This window comes from Limanda limanda, chromosome 11 (assembly GCF_963576545.1).
Source record: "Limanda limanda chromosome 11, fLimLim1.1, whole genome shotgun sequence".
NCBI lineage: Eukaryota > Metazoa > Chordata > Actinopteri > Pleuronectiformes > Pleuronectidae > Limanda > Limanda limanda.
The window spans coordinates 611,721-619,568 of record NC_083646.1 but is presented as its reverse complement, the minus strand read 5'-3'; positions in this window follow the sequence as shown (position 1 = coordinate 619,568).

Genomic DNA, 7,848 nt, shown 5'->3' with positions numbered 1-7,848 from the left:
CAACAACACAATCACACAACGCCACAACATCCACACTCAGCAACACTACGGGACCCAACGTTACTGTGGCAACCACGTCAGTCAACACAACCAGCATCACACACACAACCCACAACACCACCAACACAACCAGCATCACACACACAACCCACAACACCAACTCCAACACAACCAGCATCGCACACACAACCCACAACGGCACCAACACCACAACCAGCATCACACACACAACCCACAACGGCACCAACACCACAACCAGCATCACACACACAACCCACAACACCAACTCCACCACAACCATGTCCAATGTCACCATGGCAACAGGGACTGCAACGCCGGTTTCAGTTTCCTCACGTGAACCAATCACGTCCAGCAACACAACAACAACAACAACAACAACAACAACCACAGCAGCTGCCGGCGGGGGGGGGGTCCCCGGGTGGGGGATCGCTCTGCTGGTCCTGGCTGCTCTGGTCCTGCTGCTGCTGGTCCTGCTGCTGGTAGCACTGGTGAGCACACACACACACACACACACACACACACAAACACACACACACACACACACACACACACACACACACACACACTGTGAAATGAAGTGTGATTTGTGTGTAATCATGAGCATGTAGGACCATCAGACCTTCACCACGTTCAGACTCCAGAGACTAAAGACCTGAAGTCCAGTGATTTAAATACATGTCTTTAAAAACTCATCTTGTACAAAACTCCATCGACCAAAGAAAATCTTCATCAACTAAAAACCTTCAACATCTCGATCTTTCCTCAATGTTCCGGTTGATCTTCGTCTCCGTGGTCACAAGCTCTGGTTAGTGACGTTAGAGTCAGAGTGAGAGTGAGGAGAAGCTGCTCCTTCAGGTCAGAAGAGGAGAAGGTTCAGGGAACTGGTCTGGATCCTCCCGGGCGCTGCTGCTGGACCTGGACCTCCTGCCTCCCAGGCTGGACCTGGACCTGGACCTCCTGCCTCCCGGGCTGGTCCTGGACCTGGACCTGGACCTCCTGCCTCCCGGGCTGGACCTGGACCTCCTGCTCTTCAGCCTGCAGACTCCCCCCCTGTGGAGGCTCCGGCCTTCACACCTCCACCCTCACCACCTGCTACAGGTGCACCACTCAGAGCTTCACGGGTTCCTTGGTGGAGATCTTCAGCCAGCAGGCTCCTGAGCAGCTTCACTCCGGCTGGTCCTCGCTCCTCCTCCTGAAGTCAAGCTGGAGGAATCCTTCTTTCTCTGATCGGACGTTCGACCGGAGATTCTCTGACCAAACACAATCTGGTTTCCGCTCTCGTCTTTAACGACGTTGATGTTTCTCCTCCACAGCTGGTGTGGTACTGCTGCTGCGGGGGGCGCCAGAGAGGCTCGGACCACCACGATGACGTGCCCCTCTACACCACGCACAGCCGCTTCGATGGCGGCGACGGGCGACACCACGTGAGTTCACCGACACACAACCGGTCGCACAACACGAGGCCTCACAAGCACAGGGATGGGTGTTTAATATCAATATTCTATCATCAATATGTCAATTTAGTTATTTGTTGATTACATTATCTTTACTATTGATTAATATTTTATAAATGAAAATAATGTCATTAATGCAACATATGGTTGTAGTATCATTTTTTAATATTCTGTATATATCATTTATATTCTGCTTGATTGCTTTAAGAAATATGTAAACACTTTCTCTTTGTGTTAAAGATCCTGTAGAATATGATGATATATAACATTAACAACTAATGAATATAAACACTTATACATTTGTATATATATAAATATATTTATATATATATATATATATAAATATATTTATATATATATATACAGAATGTGCTCCCCTCAGAGTTTGATCACGTATATAAAACGTACATTAACTGGGCCTGTGTTGTTTGTTCTTTAGTGAGTCATTAGGGTAACGCCTTCGTAACCGTGACAACAGGGAAAAGGACAAATAGCTTTGATGGTGATTGATCGAGAGCAGAAGTTTACCTACAGTCAAGCACACTGTACAAACTGTACAACTTAGTGAGTCAATGCAGTGGGTTGTGTCTTTGTTATTCATATCTAACACATTAGTATCTTTATCAATAGGAATCATACCCATACACATTTATTACAACAACTTTAACATGTTACTAACGTTTACTATTATCCGGAGTCGTATCTAACACTGAGTGGAATAATATTCACTGTTTATTAATATTATTAATTTAATATTTAACTGAATATTATACTTTATTATTTACTTTCTTAGTTACTAGTACTTCAGTATTAGTCATTAACATGTTCTAATATTTTAGTCATGTAATGAACATCTAATATACACTACATTAAACTGTGGTATAATAACAATTATCTCTGTTGTTGCTACATGTGTGATGTCTAAATATACTATAATTAATGTTCCTTCTTGATTATTATGAGAATTACACACCTTAATATTAGTAAAAGTATGTTTAATATTTAGCTGAACATGTGTGATGAGCAGAGTTTGAAATCTCGGTCGCTTGTAACGAGAAGATGAATTTCAGTTCAGCACAAAGATTCATCTCATAATTAATCTTTTCCATCAGGAAGGTGAGACGCCTTTGAAGAGCCGGACCGGGATGTACACCGTGAACCAATAAGGAAACTTTATGATACAATATCCACAACAATTACATAAAACACACTATTTGAAAGTTTTAAATTCTGCTTTGAATTCTTGTCTCTCCAATGCTGTGGACATGGATTTTTAAAAAAATTACTGAAATAATAAAGACAAATTCTGATCATTAACATTCTAATGTATATTTTCAATCAGAACAGTACTGCTTGTTATATTTCGTACTTCTTGAAAACTTGATAACTGTCAAATTGCTGAAAGTTTATCATCTTATTGTGTAATTTTTATTTAAGACATTGTCACGACTGATTTGTCGATATTTTATTTTAATTTTGTTTACTCTCAATTGACTTTGAGCTTGAAATAAAGTTGCTGTTGTGAGTATTATTGTTTTTATTGTGTTCTTCATTGTTTAATTCATAGTACAACATGTCTCCTCACATCTTCACCATCAGGAACTCCTCAGTTCATCTGCTCCTTCATCTCCATCAGACTTTATGAATAAACTCTTTAAACATGAAGTTACAAACTGGTTCTTCTCATGTAGTGAATCCTGTTGTTGTGTTGTTGTGTTGATGTGTTCAGTTCCATCATCTATATATAGATATATATCAAATCATTCAAATAATTACACATGTGATTCATTGAAATAATTCTTTGATCACAGACAGTTCTATTTTAACTATGATTATGTGATTTTTATTATTTGGCTCAAATAACTACATGATGTCTATTTAATAAACGTGTATATGAACACATTTCATATTTATCCTCAACGTACCAACATTACATTTTCCTATTGTAATTTGGCGTTTCACATGTATATTTATGAACACTACTATAATTATTCCGTTAAATGTTGTTTTAAACACAGGAAGTGTTCTGAGATATTATAATATAACTGTCACTAATATTGAATCAATCCTTGTATGAAGCATGTTTGTGACCCACCCTGTGTGATACTGTAATTTATGATCTCTTATTAATTTCCAGCCACTGGTGATAATGATCCTGTTTCACAAAGAGGACGAGGTGTGGGGGGGTGGGGTGATATGAGGTGATGGAGCTGATATGGACATAAAGAGACTGGGCTGGGTTCTGCTGACTCAGCATCCCAGTGATTCACCAGGAAACGCCTCTACCTCTGACTTTCATGTTTGTTGCATTGAGTTGAAATATTTTGTTCAGGGTTCTGTTCTCTATGGTTGATTTTCATCAATCTCCTTTTTATATATTTCAATACATAACATGTTATAACCATTTGAGATCATGTTATTAACGTGATGAATCTTTTTAGTAGAAGTAAAGATGCTTCATGTAGCGACGGGAAATAATGTCGTGCAGTGTAGAATCATCTGAAATGTGCAGACCATCGGTAACAATACAGACATCACGTTAAACATCAGTAACACGTTAAATATCACGTTAAATATCAGTAACACGTTAAATATCACTTTAAACCATTAGTAACATGTTAAACATCACGTTAATCATCATGTTAAACATCACGTTAATCATCATGTTAAACATCACGTTAATCATCATGTTAAACATCATGTTAAACATCACGTTAAACATCACGTTAAACATCACGTTAAACATCATGTTAAACATCACGTTAAACATCATGTTAAACATCACGTTAATCATCATGTTAAACATCACGTTAATCATCATGTTAAACATCACGTTAAACATCATGTTAAACATCACGTTAAACATCATGTTAAACATCACGTTAATCATCATGTTAAACATCACGTTAATCATCATGTTAAACATCATGTTAAACATCATGTTAAACATCACGTTAAACATCACGTTAATCATCACGTTAATCATCATGTTAAACATCATGTTAATCATCAGTAAACCATCAGTGTGATGAGTTGTCACAGGAACATTATCGGTGTTTTCACTCGGGGCTCGGCCGTGTTGACTTTTACTTTTTAGTCACAGACCTGAGTTCACGCCCACGGGTTCACAAGGCTCCAGTGGAAACTCGGCTTAGTTCAGCTGAAGCTTCCGGAGAATCTCTGAATCTCATCAGACGTCAGGTCGAAGCTCTGAAGGTCGAAGCTCTGAAGGTCGAAGCTCTGAAGGTCGAAGCTCTGAAGGTCGAAGCTCTGAAGGTCGACGCTCTGAAGGTCGACGCTCTGAAGGTCGAAGCTCTGAAGGTCGAAGCTCTGAAGGTCGAAGCTCTGAAGGTCGACGCTCTGAAGGTCGACGCTCTGAAGGTCGAAGCTCTGAAGGTCGAAGCTCTGAAGGTCGAAGCTCTGAAGGTCGACGCTCTGAAGGTCGACGCTCTGAAGGTCGAAGCTCTGAAGGTCGACGCTCTGAAGGTCGACGCTCTGAAGGTCGAAGCTCTGAAGGTCGAAGCTCTGAAGGTCGACGCTCTTCACAGATTTCAGTCTAAACAAAGCTTGTTCATGACCAAACGAATTCAGAGCTTTAAAGACAAAACTACACAACTTAACATAACTCCAGAGACATCAAATAAATCAGCAAATATAGTTAAATATGATAATATACAACTCTTCAAATTTAACATAACACTTTAAACCTGAAGAATCATGAGGTGAATCAGCATTTAAAGAGTTGACAGAAAGTAAAACAGTAAAAATCTGTTTCATATACAACAGCAACTGAAAAGCTCTTTTGTGATTAAAATATAGAATATAGACATAAAAACACTGAAGACAAAAAGTAAACTAAAGAACAGAAGGTTTATGATCACCTCCTGGTTTGAATGGTTTTTTCCTTTGAAATAAAAAAAAGATTTGATGAAATGACTTTAATGACGCAAACCGTGAAACATTGAACAAACAAACACTGCTGGTTTCTATGGACTCACTGGGTTCGGCTGTTCAGAATGATTTATTAATGATTTATTAATGTTTTATTAATGTTTTATTAATGTTTTGTTTCCCGTCAGCATGATTCACCCCCCCCTCCCAAGCTTCTTGATGGAGCCCTCGCCCTTTTCACAAAGGTCACCCGTTACAAGAAAGTTCGCCACAGCAGAAAGACATGAACATAACTTTAGAGGATCTGCATATTATAATGTATATTATATATTATATTATTTTATTATAATGTGTAAAGTTTCAGCAGCTTCAACAAGTAAAACTTCAGACTTTCTGACTAAAGATATGAAGTGTCCTGCTGTCTGTCCCTAAAGACTTGGTGTGGACACCTCTGTCTCTCAGTGTCCTGCTGTCTGTCTCTAAAGACTTGGTGTGGACACCTCTGTCTCTCACAGTCCTGATGTCTGTCTCTAAAGACTTGGTGTGGACACCTCTGTCTCTCACAGTCCTGCTGTCTGTCTCTAAAGACTTGGTGTGGAGACCTCTGTCTCTCAGTGTCCTGCTGTCTGTCTCTAAAGACTTGGTGTGGAGACCTCTGTCTCTCAGTCTCCAGATGTCTGTCTCTAAAGACTTGGTCGGGACACCTCTGTCTCTCAGAGTCCTGCTGTCTGTCTCTAAAGACTTGGTGTGGACACCTCTGTCTCTCAGAGTCCTGCTGTCTGTCTCTAAAGACTTGGTGTGGACACCTCTGTCTCTCAGTCTCCTGCTGTCTGTCTCTAAAGACTTGGTGTGGACACCTCTGTCTCTCACAGTCCTGCTGTCTGTCTCTAAAGACTTGGTGTGGACACCTCTGTCTCTCAGTGTCCTGATGTCTGTCTCTAAAGACTTGGTGTGGACACCTGTGTCTCTCAGTCTCCTGATGTCTGTCTCTAAAGACTTGGTGTGGAGACCTCTGTCTCTCAGTGTCCTGCTGTCTGTCTCTAAAGACTTGGTGGGGACACCTCTGTCTCTCAGTCTCCTGCTGTCTGTCTCTAAAGACTTGGTGGGGACACCTCTGTCTCTCAGTCTCCTGATGTCTGTCTCTAAAGACTTGGTGTGGACACCTCTGTCTCTCAGTCTCCTGATGTCTGTCTCTAAAGACTTGGTGTGGACACCTCTGTCTCTCAGTCTCCTGATGTCTGTCTCTAAAGACTTGGTGTGGACACCTCTGTCTCTCAGTCTCCTGATGTCTGTCTCTAAAGACTTGGTGTGGACACCTCTGTCTCTCAGAGTCCTGCTGTCTGTCTCTAAAGACTTGGTGTGGAGACCTCTGTCTCTCAGTCTCTTGATGTCTGTCTCTAAAGACTTGGTGTGGACACCTCTGTCTCTCAGTCTCCTGATGTCTGTCTCTAAAGACTTGGTGGGGACACCTCTGTCTCTCAGTCTCCTGATGTCTGTCTCTAAAGACTTGGTGTGGACACCTCTGTCTCTCACAGTCCTGCTGTCTGTCTCTAAAGACTTGGTGTGGACACCTCTGTCTCTCACAGTCCTGATGTCTGTCTCTAAAGACTTGGTGTGGACACCTCTGTCTCTCACAGTCCTGCTGTCTGTCTCTAAAGACTTGGTGTGGAGACCTCTGTCTCTCAGTGTCCTGCTGTCTGTCTCTAAAGACTTGGTGTGGAGACCTCTGTCTCTCAGTCTCCAGATGTCTGTCTCTAAAGACTTGGTCGGGACACCTCTGTCTCTCAGAGTCCTGCTGTCTGTCTCTAAAGACTTGGTGTGGACACCTCTGTCTCTCAGTGTCCTGCTGTCTGTCTCTAAAGACTTGGTGTGGACACCTCTGTCTCTCAGTCTCCTGCTGTCTGTCTCTAAAGACTTGGTGTGGACACCTCTGTCTCTCACAGTCCTGCTGTCTGTCTCTAAAGACTTGGTGTGGACACCTCTGTCTCTCAGTCTCCTGCTGTCTGTCTCTAAAGACTTGGTGTGGACACCTCTGTCTCTCAGTCTCCTGATGTCTGTCTCTAAAGACTTGGTGTGGAGACTTCTGTCTCTCAGAGTCCTGATGTCTGTCCCTAAAGACTTGGTGTGGACACCTCTGTCTCTAAAGACTGAGTTCTCACGGTGTGGAAGCTGAAGGACCAGTTCAAAGTGTCTCCTGGTTGCTGCAGGAGCCGGTGTGGACGCCCCCTGCTGGGCAGGGTCAGTAGTTTCAGAGGCAGGTCTGTCCCCTGGGGTCTGTGGTGGGTGTTGCTGGTCGACCCGGCTGACCCCTAACCGTCCCCAGTGACCTGAGGACAATAACTCAGAGCCTGAGTCCCTGTCGCCGGCTGGAGGCCGGAGACGAGGACGCGTCCGCCTGGAGACGCCAGCGGCTGCAGGTCGCTGGCGTCTCACTGAGGACGGACGGACGTCTCCTGTGTCTCAGTGGGACCAGAAGGTCACA